We start from the raw sequence: 14,115 nt of genomic DNA on the forward strand, positions 1-14,115 counted from the left end.
CAAATCTTACCCTTGGGTGGACAATTCAGAGTTACATTCTATATGGTCCCTCAGAAAGTCCTGGCAGGTCAAACCACAACTGTCCAAAGTGATGGCCAACTTGAGAACATGTTTCTACTAGCTGTCCTTCTTTCTCTGTCTCACTCTTTTCAGGTCTATACTTCTATATCCCCTAGATGACTTCCCAAAGTATTTCACAAAAGGCCTGGCCTCAGGACTCTGACAAGGGACCCAGGCTAAGATGAAATCACCTAGAATTCAAGGCCAAATTTGGGTTGAAAAGCACTGACAGAGAATGCTACAAAAGTCATACCTTGCTGAGAAAACTGAGGAAAGGGTTCAAAAAGTAAAAGCCATTTTAGAAGGGAACTTAAGAGATGGCATGATTATAACAAACATAAGTATGAGGATAGTATTCCAGGAGAAGGAAAAGAACGATCAAAGGTCAGAGGTTGGAAAAATGATATATATATTTGGGGAAAGAGATAGTCATCTAATTTAGCTGAAATACAGTGCAAAGGAATCAGGGAACAACAGAAGGAGGTACAATGTATAAATATGGAATGGAACAACATCAAGCTTTAGTGACTTCACAGTGTAAGGAAGCTGAAGTTTCAACAGAGCGCCCACGGAAATGGTGTTTTAACAAGTCTACAAGGTACAAAGAGAAATTTAATAAGGCCGTGTTGCTTTAACGTTTCTATTACAGACTATGTCAGAAGTAGCTGATACACTGATATACATTAAGTGATGATAAAATCAAGCATCTAATTGAACAATGAGTATCTGCTTACCATCTTGGTGATCATTATATATTACACTATACTTTAAACAAACTTGGTAAATGAAAATCTGAATTTACCAAAAGGAAGTAACACTCATTCGCAAAAGTAAAAATAACTAAAAAAATCCTTCAGCTTAAAAAAATGGAGAACAGATGAGTATGCCTGTGTATGGCCCCACAAAGATGACCAAATCCTAGTTCCCAAAACTTATGAATGTGTTACCTTATGTGGCTAAAGGAACTTTGCAGATGTGATTAAGTTAAGGATCTTGAAGCAGGATTTCCTGGATTATCTGGGTGGACCCAATGTAATCACAAAGGTTCTTTTAAGAAGGAGGCAGAAGGGTCAGAGAAGAATATGTGACAAGAGCAGCAGAGGGTCAGATTCAGAGAGAGATTTAGAAAGCTGCTGGCACTGAAGATGGAGAAACAGGCCATGAGACAAGGAATGCCAAGAACCTGAAGAAAAGCAAGAAAACTGATTCTTCCATAGAATCTCTGGAGGAAATGCAAAGCCACTGATATCATGATTTCGGTCCAGTAAAAACCGTGTCTGATCTCCAGGACTGCAAGATAATCCATCTGTGTTGTCTTAAACCACTAAATTTGTGTTAATTTGTTACATCTGAAATAGGAAACAATGCCCTATAATCCAGAGATCCCTCTATCAGAGATAAATCCAATGAAACTGTTTCACTGGTCAATGTAATGATCTTAAAATACATCACAAATTCTTTCACCCTACTCCTTTAAGAGGTGGATTCTAATTCCTCCCTTGGGTAGGCTGGACTTAGTGATGCACTTCTAATAAAGAAAATACAGCAGAAGCGATGGTGTGTGGCTTCTGAGTCTAGGTCATAAATGGCCTTTCTGTTAGAATCATTGAGGGAAGTCAGCTGCTACGTTATAGACACTCAACCAGCCCCATGGAGACGCCCACATGACAAGGAACTGAGGTCTCTTGCCAGTAGCCAATGAAAAACAGACTATGCGAGTCAGCCATCTTGGAAGAAGATCCGTCAGTCTAGTCAAGCCCTTCAGATGACTTTATCTGTGACTGACATCGTGACTGCAACTTTATAAGAGATCCTGCCTGAGTCAGACCATCCAACTAAGACATTCCTGAATTCCTGCCCCACAGGAACTGTTTAAACCACTAAGTTTTGGTACAATTTGTTATACAGAAATACGTAAATAACATAGTCCCTAAGGTGACATGTACAAGAATGTATACCATAAAGGTGTTTGTGGTTAATGGGATTTGGAGAAAACTTATGGCCTTCACTGGAGGAACAGTGATAGGTACTATGGAATACTATACAGCAGAGTTAGCATCACAAACTAGATAGACATAAAGTAAAATGAATAGATCTTAAAAACAGTATTGAGTTAATAATGTTCAAAAATTATGTAAATTAAAAACACAGGTTTAAGTACACACAAAAAAGTAAAACCCAAGCAGACACTTGCACACCCATGTTTGTGGCAGCATTATTCACAATAGACAAAAGGTGGAAACAACCTGAAGTGTCCACTGACAGAAGAATGAACAAAATGTGCCATATACATGCAATGGAACATCATTTAGACTTAACAAGGAAGGAAATTCTGACACATGCTACAGTATGGATAAACCTTCGAGACATTATGCTAAGTGAAATAAGCCAGTTGCAAAAGAATGAATATTAAATGGTTTTTCTTATTTGAGGTTCCTAGAATAGTCAAATTCATTGAGACAAAAAGTGGAGTGGTGGTTACCAAGGGTTGGGGGAGGGGAAAATGGCGTGTTAGTGTTTAATGTGCACAGAGTTTTAATTAGCGAAGATTAAAAATTTCTAGAGATGGGTGTCGTGATGGTTGCACAACAATGTGAATGTACTTAATGCCACAGAACTGTACACTTAAAAGTGCTTAAGATGGTAAATTTTATGTTTATCGCAATAAATTTTTTTAAAAAAATCTCATTAACTGTAAAAAAATAGATTCACAAAATGATGATAACTACTTCTCAAGAATGTATGCATATTTAAAAACACGAGGAGTGGGAGCAGGGTGTGAGAATAAAGGGGAGAAGGCTTACCTTGTACCAACTGATGTATGATTTGATTTACAAAATCAGCTTTTGAGAACATTATCTATTCACTTAACGGAAGTTTTCATTGTACATTCAAGATACTTAGTACTTCAAAAGTAATTTAGTTTTCAAAAAATCTCTGTGACTCTAAGCAGATCTTATGAAAAAGCGGTGTTTCAAAGAGCAATCCACCATATTCTTCTAAATTAGAGGATATCTTAGATTATATAAATCTTTAAATATCCTAGGAGTAGCCAAAGCAGTGTTTAACTTGCAATGAAATTTCACATAATTCTACCATGAGTTTCTTAGAGATTAGTTTACATGTCTTATTTGACTCCAGCATCTTTCATAGATGATATTTAGAAGGTATCCTAATAAATATGTAGTGAATGTATTTCCTAAACTATTACCCATCTTTTCTGAACCATAATACTCTATCCCATTTTATGTGCCACATAAGTCGGTTTCAGATTCTAATACAAGAAAAGGGGGAGAAGGGAGATCAAAATTGAAGAGAACATTTAAACATACACAAGTATAAAAGATTGGTTAAATTTCATAAAATGAGTAATAGTTTATAAAACAGACAAAAATGGTAAAATCTACAGAGCAATTAATGCAAATGAGAAACTTCATGGTGGCTTACACCTGTAATCCCAGCACTTTGGGAGGCTGAGGTGGGAGGATCATTTGAGCTCAGAAGTTCGAGACCTGCCTGGGCAACCTGGCGAAACCCCATCTCTACAAAAAACACAAAAATTAGCTATGCATGGTGGTGTGCGCCTGTAGTCCCAGCTACCTGGGGGGCTGAAGCGGGAGCATCACTTGAGCCTGGGAGGTTGAAGCTACAGTGAGCCATGTTTGCGACTGCACGCCAGCCTGGGTCGACAAAGTGAGACCCTGTCCCCCCCCCCAAAAAAAAAAAAAAAAGAAAAGAAAAAAGAAAAAAGAAAAACTTCAATAGCTTAAATTCAGTTCATAAAACATTTATAAATATTTAATTTTAAATTCCTTAATAGCACAATTCATGCCATATCAGTGAATAATTTCAAAGACCACTAAAGCCAACAGTTCAGTCATAGATTAGATATACTACAAGAGGAATGAAATAAACTTTAGTTCTTTATTTCTTATTTAATTCAGAAAAACCTCTCAATCTAACACTATTCTACTTAGATGTGTTCATATGATAATAACACGATCTTTAAAAAGTTGTTTATGAATGTCATCATGAAAACTGCTGCTTCTCCATTTGCTTAGTCACCAGGTATTTTATAAAGCATTCTTATATTGTAGATAAAAATTCACAACCAAGTAGGATTGCCTTTTCATTTTTTTAATAATTTGTCAGTGACTTACATTGCTTTTCAAATTACCTCTGTTATATATTATTTTGTATGTATGTAATAAGAGGCATTATAGTTTTATAGAATTAGAATAAAATAGAAGACTTAGGTTCTTCACATTGTTATACAATATTTGACCTTGGATAAAGTCATAACATACTTGATTAGGAGTCTCTAACATTTAAAATAAAAATAATGCTACACTGAGCTGTTAAAATGGTAAAAGAAGGTAATTTATGTAAAAATAATAATTTTATAGACTCTCAAACACTATGCTAATGAAATTCAAAGAACCAAGTAATATTAGCTGTTAAACTTCATTTGGAATTTTAATGTGACATCTTTAGTTCTAGTTATAGTTTCCATTAGGTTTAAAAAAAGAGACTCTAAGTACTTTTTTTTGAGATAAGGTCTTGCTTGGTTGCCCAGGCTGGTCTTGAACTCTGAGGCTCAAGTGATCCTCCTGCCTCAGCTTCCCTCAGCCTCCTGTTTAGCTGGTATTACAGGCATGGGCCACCACGCCCGGCTCCTAAGTACTACCAATCCTGATATCCATGATCAAGTAATTCTTAAAACAGATATAATTTTTTAAAGAACTGTTTAAATTTATCAGTGAAAAATTTATGTATCTTATTTATCTAAGCCAGCCCAATTCTGTATTATCTTGAAAACATTACTAAAACAATATAATAGGTCATCTTAGGACTTTCTATTACATAAACATTATTAAAGAGGCACTGTCACTGACCCTGGAGGGCTTTACAAAGCCACTGCCATCCTTGTTCAGGGAGTGGGGAGGTGTGGCAGGTTGGCTACTATAAATATGCATAAAGATAGGCTTTTACATTTAGGTAAAGGAAAAAAAATAAGCTCAACAAAATACACTTTATATCAAGAGTATATGAGAATTCACTAGACAGAAATACATCTAGAAGAAAAGTCATGTTGCTTTAAAATATTATTGTGTTATCTAAAAGCAACCAAAGAGAAATATAAAATTACTTAAATATAGGTCTTAAATATTAGGCCTACAAAAATTTGTTCACCATAATTTTTCATAAAGTAATTTACATTATAAAGTGGTTTGCTCTTGAATGACCTAATTAATGGCATAAAAGCTTCACTAACAAAGGAAAAGATGACTGTTTCATACATAATTTATTAAGATTTCCTATAGGATTTATGTTAAATCAAAGAATTTGAGCATCTCTTTCGTGATGTAGAATCAAAGTGTCCAATACATTCCACTGACAAAACATTTATAGCCTGACATTTTTCCTACTTTAAAAAACAGTAATTTTTTTTCTCCTGTTCAGGCTGCATTTATAAACTATGGCTTCTTGTAAATGGGCTTCTACCCCCAGCATTTGCTGCACGATTTCTTATTCCTCTGCAGTTGTCTTTTCAGCCTAACAGAGAGAGAAAAAGCACTACTGCAGTCATCCGCAAAAAGCCACTACCACTGCATTTTGTAACTAACAAAGACACTGGTATCTTTTTGCCACCCTATTCACAGGGAGTTTACTTAGATGTTTTACAAAAGCAGGCACACTACTGGTGACCAATATTTCATCAACCAACACCACCACTCACGCTCTGCAGTACCTGCCTCCTCCTCTTTCTCTCATTCCCAGTAGCTCTTTCCACTAGATTCACATCAGCCATCTGCAGCGGTTTTGTCTCCTCTCTCTTTTGGCCACCACTGCATGTGTCCTTGTCGCCAGGGAGGAAAAGAAGCCTTTCAATGGGCTAGAGCTTTTGCTCCTCGTCATGAATATGCCCATTCTTTGTTGTCCTCTACCCGTTTCCTTAGATACTGTTATTCCACTCTGTCAAATGGCATTATAAAAACAAAAACCCCTTCTAGTTTCAAAAACAGCTTTTTCTTAGCAGACTCCCCTTAACCCTTCTACCCCTCCCCCTTCTTCCTCTTCTGTCAAAAACCCTGGATCTGAAGTACAGGAAATCCATCTCCAGTGCTGCAGTGGGGGGCGGGGGGGGGGGCCTACGCCCCTGCCTCCTCGTTTGGCATGCGGCAGTGGACCCCGTGCCAAGGAAAGACCATCGGTTTAAGACAGTGCGAGGGAAAACCACCTTCCCCCTCCCCCTGCAGCAAGCCTGGCCATGGTGGCTCCAGCACCTACCCCATTTCCGAGTCCGACAGCACCTCCATTCTGTCTCCAGTGACACCCTGGCGGGCTGCACCAATACAGCCACATGTCCGTCACGTGCACCCACACCCAGCCAATCAGCGGGCTCCCGACGGGAATGGGGAGCGCCCTGGTCCGCATCCAGCGGATTACACAGCTGCTTCTCTCTCCGCTTCCCGACCCGCACTCTGCAGAGGGGCACAGGGCCCCGCCCAACCGCACAGCCGGCCTAGCCCTAGCCCCGCACCCCTCGGGGGGTATGCCCTCACGGCCCCAGTCCCCAGCAAGCAAGGAAGTTGATGGGAGTTGACACGCATAATAGAGTGGGGGGAGGTCCGCAGGGCAGAGGGATTAGCACAAGATGCTGGAGGTGGGAGGGAGAGTAATAGAGGTGGGAGGGAGAGTAATAAATTACATCTCATTTGCTATGATTTTTGCAGCACAGCACAAAGAAACAATTATATTAAATGTATTACAACGAATAATTTTACATTACAAGTCACCGAGTTGTTAGAGTGATGACTTGTTAGATAGATCACTCGAACTATATTTGAATTAAAAATAGTTACCAGAAAAGCTATGCTAGCAGCTTAGCAGTTGAGATGAGAACTCTGAAGTCTGGGTTGCCTGGGTTGAAGCTTTACTCCTGTCACTCTAGCTCTGCAACTTTAGTTACTTAACCTCTCAGTGTTTCAATTTCCTCCTCTATAAAATGGGAATAGAAGTACAGAATAGAAGAGTTAATATATATGAAGCAGTATTTAGAGCAGTCCCTAACACATACATAGAAGTGCTGTTAGCAACTACAAATCTGAGGCTTTAATGTAGTATTTTAACGCAAATTGCATTGCATTTAAACCTAACCAGGTGAAGCTTAAATAACTAATTTTATGAGGTTGAATGACAAAATCCAAATTGTCAAGAATTTATAAAGTTAAACTTAAATTCTGGTTTAAATGGGGGGAAACCAGTTTCTATTATCTATTTAAAATTTAAAAGGATACTATATTTCACTTTTTTTTTTTTTTTTTTTTTTTTTTGAGATGGAGTCTTGTTCTGTTGCCAGGCTGGAGTGCAGTGGTGCAGTCTCGGCTCATTGCAACCTCCACCTCCCAGGTTCAAGCGATTCTCCTGCCTCAGCCTCCTGAGTAGCTGGGACTACAGGCACATGCCACCATGCCCAGTTAATTTTTGTATTTTTAGTACAGACGGGGTTTCACCATGTTGGCCAGGATGGTCTCAATCTCCTGACTTCGTGATCCGCCCACCTCGGCCTCTCAAAGTGCTGGGATTACAGACACAGACATGAACCACTGTACCCGGCTTAAACTTAAAAGTTTTTAAATGAAGCATATTATAAAGATACATTATATCTTTTCTTAATTTTCAAATAGTATGAAAAGAAACAAGCTATTAAATAGCATATTTGAGGCAATTCCATTTTATTAAAAAATGTATATATCAGAAAAGTAATAGACACTCAACAAAATGTCTGTAGAGGTTATCCCCGGAAAGTGAGATTATGGAGCTATTTCTGCTGTTCTTTCGTGCTTTTGTTTTTTTCCCTCCTTCATTAGTCCTTGTGTTATAATGCCTGATATATAGCAAATATACCCTAAATATTTATTTAATTAACAAGTGAGTTATTTCCACACTGATGGCATACTACTGTTCTATTAAAAGTTTAAATATATTTAGAAACAATTTCCCTTCATATTTGAAATAAATAAAGCATGTAAATCAATTTGATTCTATCCTAAATAACTCTATTATGAGAATGACTTCGTTTTACAAAAGGCTTTCAAAATCCTCTTACTGAAAGCACATGATTCACTGCACAGGACTTATTTACATCATTATTTGTGACAAATTCAGAATAGGTAATTTCTCATAAGGCCTAGAACTTCCAGAAGGAAAAGTTTTTCAAAACAAAGAATACAATTTAAAAGCTCCTCAAAAGAACTTCTTAGTACCCTAAGACACAATTGTAAGCCTATTACTCTTGACTCAGACTATGATTCAAGCTTTTAGTAAACCAATTTGTAGCCAAAATGTTTGTCTAAATTTTTACTGCATGTATCATAGATACTCATCAGTGACTTAAATGACAGAGTTGTAAAGAAAACTATGACAATTATATATTTATTAGTCACTATGCTTCAAATCTAAAAGAAAGCCAAGTCAAAAATTTTATATTTTACAATGTTGCCAATTACTCAGTAATATTTTTCAAACCAGTAGAGTTCCCACAAAAGTTTAATTTGAATTTTTAAAACTGCATAGCTATTTTAAAAACCATAATTAAATATAGATATATAATCAAAGTATATTGCGCCAAATTTCAACATGGAAAATTACTGAAGCATTACCTTGTGTTACCAAGTTTGTACATACCTCAGAATAAAGCTTCTGCCATCTCTATTTAATTGAAGATGTTATTTATACTACATATATATATATATGCATTAAAAATATTTTCTGGGCGGGGTGCAGTGCCTCATGCCTATAATCCCAGGAATTTGGGAGGCTGAGGTGGCCAGATCTCTTGAGCTTGGCCAGATCGCTTGAGCTCAGGAGTTCAAGACCAGCATGAGCAACATGGTAAAACCTCATTTCTACCAAGAATACAAAAAAATTAGCCAGCTGTGGTGGCACGCACATGTGGTCCCAGCTACTCAAGAGGCTGAGGTGGGCGAATCACTTGAACCAGGAGGTGGAGGTTGCAGTGAGCTGAGATCTCACCACTGTACTCCAGCCTGCGCAACAGAGACCACATCTCTCTCTATATATATGCAATTTTTTTCTGATCAAAATGAAACAGAAATAAATTGTGTAATACTGTTTAAAGACCACACTGACAAACATATCTCTTATTTTCAGTATCAGTGTTTGTTATAACCAGCTTCACTGCTTTTAGTAAATGGTTTCATATGTAAATGCTGTAAATATGAACATATAATTCAACTTAAAAAACCCTTCTGAACCTTCTGCAGCTACAAAAAAAATGACTAAATAGAATTAATAGGATTCTTAATGTCTTAAATATTCCATTCCCCAGCTACTTGGGAGGCTGAGGCACGAGAATCTCTTGGATCTGGAAGGCGGGGGCTGCAGTGAGCTGAGATCACACCACTGCACTCCAGCCTCAGTAACAAAGCAAGACTCTATCTAAAAACACACACACACACACACACAAAATCCTTTCCATTCCATTTTTACCTAGGCACTTTTGGCTTAATTTAAGACTTGTGGTTTAAAAAACTGACAAGTAGAATACGGACAACATTAACTAGTGTAAAATGAGTTAAAATTAGTGCTCCTTTCAGTCGTCTTAATTGACTCTGGTACTTTATTGATAAACTATTTCTCTTTACTGAAGGCCTTAGACATAGAATAGAGTTATGCCTACAGATATCAACAAGTTTTTTTCTTTCAAAATAATAATTATGCATTGAAAAAACAGTTACTAGTGTAAATTTAACTTCTACAGGTACTAAGGCATCAAATAAAGCTCAGATTTAGAAACCTTTGTGTTTGGATTTATAGTTAGTTATGGTACGATGGAAAACTCTAAGAAGAGATAAGTTAGATGTGTGCTAAATTGGTTCTGTATTTTTCATGGGATACGAGAACGAGGTGAAATGTTACAATGGCAATGAGATTTTCAGTGATGTATAAACTAAGTGGGAGATCTTGACCTATGTGTCTATCTTTATCTATATCTATCTATCCATCCATCTAACTATCTCCCTTTTTTTTTAGGGACAAGGTCTTGCTCTGTCACCCAGAGGCTGGAGTGTAGTGGCGTGAACATAGCTCCCTGTAACCTCGAACTCCTGACCTCAGGTGATCCTCCTGCCTTGGCCTCCCAAGGTGCTGTGATTACGGACGTGAGTAGCCACTCAGGACCGGGAGATATATTCATAGTCTTCTACGGGCAAGACTTACCTGTATGTTCTATGTTACCTCAAGGACTGAGTCTCAAAAGAAGTGTTCCTAGCATCTAACAGAATCTTAATTAATTTTCCTCTCGCCAATATCCTTTCTAATCAGCAAACATCAAAATAGTTCTTCACACCTTTTTTTTTTTTTTTTTTTTTTTTTTTTTTTGAGACGGAGTCTCGCTCTGTCACCCAGGCTGGAGTACAGTGGCCGGATCTCAGCTCACTGCAAGCTCCGCCTCCCGGGTTTACGCCATTCTCCTGCCTCAGCCTCCCGAGTAGGTGGGACTACAGGCACCTGCCACCTCGCCCGGCTAATTTTTTTTGTATTTTTTTAGTAGAGACGGGGTTTCACCATGTTAGCCAGGATGGTCTCAATCTCCTGACCTCGTGATCCGCCCATCTCGGCCTCCCAAAGTGCTGGGATTACAGGCTTGAGCCACTGCGCCCGGCCTTCTTCACACTTTTGATCAAGAACATTCCATGCCTTTCCACTGCTGACAGTGGAACTGAGACAGTTTGGAGTTTAGTCATGGAGTGCCCTGAGGTCATGTTAATTAGTCTTCCTACACTAAAATACGTCCTAAGCATATTAAATTTCCTATGGCTGCCAAAATAAATTACCACAATTTTGTGTCTTAAAACACAAACTTGATAACTTACAGTTTTGTAGGTTAGAAGTCTAAAATGGGTCTCACTAAGCTAAAATCAAGGTGTCTGCAAGGCTGCACTTCTTTCTAGAGGCTCCAAGGGGGAATCTGTTTCCTTATCCTTTCTGGCTTCTACAGACCCACTGCATTTTATGGTTCGTAGCACTTTGCCTTCATCTTCAGAGCAAGCAATGTTGAATTGAGTCTTTCTCATTCTGTAGGACTGACCTTGCTCCTTCTCAACTTTCCTTCTCTGACTCTCATTTTTCAGCCTCCCTCTTCCACTCTTAAGTAAGCTACGCTTTAAAGACCCTTACATTTGGCCCACCTCAATAATCCAGGATGATCTTCCTATTTTCAAGTTACCTCATTAGCCATCTTAATTCCCTTTTGTCACATAACCTAACATATTCATGGATTCTGGGGACTAGGAAGCAGACATTTGTAGGGAGCCATTATTCTGCTGACCATACGATAGCTTTATCTCCAACTATTTCAGAATTTGCATCCTAATAATAAAATTAACTAATCAGCCCTTTCTAAAACTTATAGCTTCTTGCTCGTATAGCTCTTTGCTACTCTACTGAGATACTTTAGAAGGCTCCAGCATATGGAGATTGAAGACTTAGGGTCAAGTTCTGAATCTTTCACTTTGTAGCTTGATAACACTGGAAAAGTCATTTAATTTTTCTAAGACTTGACTACTCCATCTATAAAATGGGAATAACTGACTTATCTTGCAGAGCTGTAATAAGGATCATTATGTATTATGAACAAGCTTTAAAAACTGAATTTTTTAAAGTAAAGGATGATTAATTGCTCTACTGGCCCAAATAATGGTTTGGCTTAAACATAAATTCCCATGAAGTAATCCAGCAATCCACCTAGAATCAATTCATCTCCTCTTCCCTTCATTGTTCCTCCATCTTTTATGGCACAAATACATTTTGTTCTTGTGTATATACACCTCCTATCCCATTCCCGACTATAAAAATCCCAAGGGAAAAGCCCACACCTGATTTTCTCTCATATCTCATGGTGTATATCACAATGTTTTCTACATAGGTGTTCATTAAATATTATTTTAAGAAGTGATTTTAAATTAACCCGCAAAAGGCATTCAATTAAAATGCCCTCATGGAATAATAGTATAGCAATTGTTAAATAATATTATTGTAAAATATAACCTTCTACTGAGGAAATGGAATATTTTAAGTTAAAACTCTGGCCCCTGTATGTGGAAAAACGAATGTGGTGATGCAGCCATGGGACTGAGTTTCTGAGCTTAGTTATTACACTGCAGAATACCTTCAGTACTCTGAGGAGCTTTTAAAACACCAAGAAACAATCTGTGGGTAGTGCCCAAGCTTTAGTATGTGCTGCCAGGGGTGAGAAACACCAAGCACTGCTTTAGATTCTGCTATCAAAGTTCCCACTGCACTACAGTAGGGAAACCATTTTGAAACAGCCTTTTAATTTGGAGTGTTACACAGCTTCAGGACTTGCTTAGAGGAGAAAGAAACTTACTTCTTCCTGTCAAAAGCTTTCCAGGTATCTTGCATAAGCACTGGCAATTAACATGAGAAAAAATATGAAGGACTAATAAATACATAGAAGAATGTTCTGGTCATGTGCAGTGGCTTATGCCTGTAATCCCAGCACTTTGGGAGGCCAAGGTGGGCAGATCACTTGAGGCCAGGAGTTTGAAACTAGCCTGGCCAACATGGTGAAACCCCGTGTCTCCTAAAAATACAAAACTTAGCCAGGCAAGGTGGCACATGCCTGTAGTCCCAGATACTCGGGATGCTGAGGCACAAGAATCACCTGAGCTTGGGAGGCGGAGGCTACAGTGAACTGAGATTGCGCCACTGCACTGCAGCTTAGGCAACAGAGCAAGACTCTGTCTATAAAAACAAAACAAAACAAAATAAAACAAAAAACCATGGAAGAATGTTTTACTATTTCAAATGATCAAAGAAATAGAAATAAACACAAGAGTACTATAAAAATAGGCAATGATATTTTAAAATAATATTGTAGGGTCAGTGAGGTCACATAAGTCTTTAAAATGTTTAAAATGTTTACTATGATTTGAGTATGTACCCCAAAAGCTTGTTTTAGAAATTTAATCCCCAATGCAACAGTGTTGGGAGCTGGAGCCTAATGGGAGGTATTAATGTTCTACCCTCAGTAATGGATTAATGTCTTTTATTAAAAAGCCTGAGGCTACAAATTTGATCCCTTGCTTGCTCTGGGCCACTCCTGTCCTTCCTCCTTCCACCTTGGGATGACACAGTAAGAAAGCCCTCAACAGATGCTGGTACCATGCTCTTGGACGTCTTAGCTCCTGTAACTATGAACCAATAAATTTCTGTTCATTATAAATTACCAAGTCTCAGGTATTTTGTTATAGTAGCAGAAAATGGACAAGGACAATTCTTATACTCAAGCAAGCCAATTAAAAGAAATTATTCTATATACAGATACCTCTACAAAGATTTGTAATTCGGCATTACTTATACTACTGAAATGTTAGAAAAAACCTCAATGATTACTAACAACAGCTTGGTTAATTATACTTTTGGCACATTTACAAGACAAAATTATGTTGTAAAATATAATTATATGATATATAATTATGTAATCCATATATTATATGAAAATGCAGAATATTGTGTTTAATATGATATAAACTAGCTTTTAAAAAATAAAAAATAAATTTTAAAAGGGAAAAGCAGGGAGAGATAAAATATCACGTTTCCTCCCTAGGAATTACAAGAATTTTAGTTTTTCTGCATTTTATAAAATTCCTACAACCTAATATATATAATTTCTTTCCATTTTTTTTAAGTTAAGTACTTCTAGGTTGGACACAAACTGAAGTTACAACATTAGAGGAGAGAGAAATTAACATTTGTTTCTCACTTAACCTGTGGCCAAAAGCAGATTCAGATTTTGTGGTGACCAGGAGCCTATAATACTATAATAAAGGGGCAGGTGGGTGGGAGGGTCTTTAAGAAAAACATAAATTAATTCAAGATTGCTAGGGCTGCTCCTGCAAGGGCCTTAGAAAGGGCCATGCAATTAGGTTCACTAAACTTTATTAGTTTCATGATAAATATGCTTCTAAACCAGTGGCAAACATTATGTTAGGCATTTTCATATAT

General features: G+C 37.6%; 2 protein-coding genes across 16 annotated transcripts in view; both read right to left on the minus strand.

Annotated features, from left to right (window-relative positions):
- The window catches only part of SRP19 (signal recognition particle 19), an 823,764-nt gene that overhangs the window by 162,013 nt on the left and 647,636 nt on the right, over nt 1–14,115 (minus strand). The window lies entirely within an intron of this gene.
- Nucleotides 1–14,115, minus strand: part of APC (APC regulator of WNT signaling pathway) — a 143,417-nt gene that overhangs the window by 105,954 nt on the left and 23,348 nt on the right. For 7 of the 15 annotated variants that reach the window (XM_050793032.1, XM_050793025.1, XM_050793024.1 and 4 more), the window contains exon 1: nt 6,352–6,392. The exons of 4 other annotated variants lie outside the window; for them this stretch is intronic. The gene's annotated coding sequence lies outside the window, so the exon portion shown is untranslated. Of the gene's footprint in view, nt 1–5,812; nt 5,921–6,351; nt 6,393–14,115 lie in introns of those variants that run through there. 4 more of the 15 variants (XM_050793030.1, XM_050793027.1, XM_050793022.1 and 1 more) reach the window with 1 other exon arrangement.

Source organism: Macaca thibetana, chromosome 6 (genome assembly GCF_024542745.1).
Source record: "Macaca thibetana thibetana isolate TM-01 chromosome 6, ASM2454274v1, whole genome shotgun sequence".
NCBI classification, from domain to species: Eukaryota; Metazoa; Chordata; class Mammalia; order Primates; family Cercopithecidae; genus Macaca; species Macaca thibetana.